This window comes from Penaeus japonicus, unplaced genomic scaffold, assembly GCF_977035675.1.
Source record: "Penaeus japonicus unplaced genomic scaffold, GWHDUDI00000001_assembly GWHDUDI00000041, whole genome shotgun sequence".
NCBI lineage: Eukaryota > Metazoa > Arthropoda > Malacostraca > Decapoda > Penaeidae > Penaeus > Penaeus japonicus.
In genome coordinates this window covers 499,307-501,806 of record NW_028234443.1, presented here as the reverse complement: position 1 = coordinate 501,806, position 2,500 = coordinate 499,307, and positions in this window count along the sequence as shown.

The following is a 2,500-nucleotide window of genomic DNA, read 5'->3' as shown; positions in this document are numbered from 1 at the left end:
CATTATAGTTGTTTTTATAAGCACAACTATTATCATCTTCTATCATTAGCTTTATCAGCATTATTTCATTATCATCATTGGTGCCGTAAGTACCATTATCTTCAATAGAATTATCACTCTGAGTAGCCTCATTATTATCACTATATATTTTTTCGTTATTGCCATTATTATCATTATAATCATATATGTCGTTATCATTATAGTCATTATAATGCTTCTTATCATCATCTTTGTTATCATTATCACTATAATCATTACTGTTATTATCATCATTATCACGTGTATATAACTATCAGTAGTTTCATTGACATCGGAACATCGTTATTTTCATCATTGTCATTAGCATCATTGTCAGTATTATCTATCATTAATTACGAATTATTAATTCATGAACTATCATTATATGTACATAGCTGTGGAAGAGAGTTGAAATGCAAGTGTCCCTGAGTGGTCGTGGTGACCCCGTCCCCCCCTCCCCTACCTCTCCCTTCCTACCCCGTCCCCCTCCCCCTCTCCCTCCTCCCCCTTCCTCCCCCCTCCTCTACCCCTCCCTTCCTACCCCCTCCCCCTTCCTCCACCTCCCTTCCTACCCTCTCCCCCTTCCTCCACCTCCCTTCCTACCCCCCTCTCCCTCATCCCCCCTTCCTCCACCCTCCCCTACCCCTCCTTTCCTACCCTTCCTCCCTCCCCCTCCCCCCTCTCCCCTCCCCTCCTACTCCCCCCCTCCCCCTCCCCCCCTTCCTCCCCTCTCCCCCTCCCCTCCCTCACCCTTCCTCCCCTCCCCCCCCCCCTCCCTCCCCCCTCCCCTTCCCTTCCTCCCCCCTCCCCCCCCTTCCTACCCCGTCCCCCTCCCTTCCTCCCCCATCCCTTTCCCTTCCTATCCCCTCCCCCTCCCCCTCCCTTCCTTCCCCGTCCCCCTCCCTTCCTACTCCGTCCCCCTCCCCCTTCCTACCCCCTTCCCCCCCCCTCCCCCTTCCTACCCCGTCCCCCTCCCCCTCCCTTCCTACCCCCTCCCCCCTCCCTTCCTACCCCGTCCCCCTCCTCCTTCCATTCCCACCCCGCCCCCCTCCCCCTCCCTTCCTACCCCGTCCCCTTCCCTTCCTATCCCCTCCCCCTCCCACTCTCTTCCTACCCCGTCCCCCTCCCCCTATCTCCCTACCCCCTTCTTTCCTCCCCCCTCCCCCCCTTCCTCCCCCTCTCTTCCTACCCCCTTCTCCTTTCCTCCCCCCTCCCCCCATCCTCCCCCTCCCTTCCTACCCCCTCCCCCCTTCCTCCCCCTCCTTCTCCCTTCCTCCCACTCCCTTCCTACCCCCTCCCCCTCCCCCCTTCCTCCCCCTCCCTTCCTACCCCCCCCTCTCCCAACCGCTACTGTAGTGACTCCTCACTCAACAATTCACAAACTCTCCACAGAGGTCGTCACTGCCACCGACTTCTTTAAATAATTCATTACGTAAAGAGAACGCAAACATTAAAATGATCAATAAGAACTCAAGAGAACTAAGAGCTATACAAATGCATACAACAGAACACGAGAAACGCAATCCAACTAAAATGCATTAAACAAAACAAAACAGAACACGAAACAAATTACGTTAGACATAAAACGTAAACCGGAAATCACTAAACATGAAACACGGGACACTGTACACGGACACTGTACACGGGACACTATACACAGAAGAAGCACGTGTTGTCTAAGAGGACAAGACACGGAGGTTTTCACGAAGCACAGAGGCTGTAGGTACATAATCTGAGTGACTGAAGTAGAGGCCCCAGGCTGCGCCATACGGTACACGGCATCAGGGCGGGGTACGTGGCGGTGGGTACCACATACACCAAACGGTACAGCAGCCCCCAAGCGTCTGCCACAGGAACTGTGTGGTGCGTACCGCGGCTACCCAGAGAGAGAGAGAGCGCGTGAAACTCCCTCAGTACCTCATCGCCCCCCAGGTGGAGGCGACGACAGCCGTTGAGGTTGTTCAGGGGGAAGAGGCAACTGCTGCCCAGTGCTCGCGCAATTGAGTCAGGCAATGTGGCATCATAAGGCATCGAGCGTGGCATAGCCTTGTGCCACCACAAATGGACAACGGAAGAGCCAGACGTCCAGACCTTCGCTGTTAACAGCATCGGCGTTCAGAAGGGAAGAAGTTGGCGCCAGAAGTTCTCTTGCAGCGGGAGTACTTACACACTCACTCACGCACACGCATGGACATACGCATACACGCATACAAACACTCACACACATAAACACACGCATACACACATAAACACACGCACGCGCATAAACAGACTCACACAAACACACACGCACATTCACACTCACACATAAACACAATTATACACACACACATAAACACATGTATACACACATACACACGCATAAACACACGCACTCACACACATAAACACATGCACACGCATACACACATACACACACATAAACACACGCACTCACACACATAAACACATGCACTCACACACATAAACACACGCACGCACA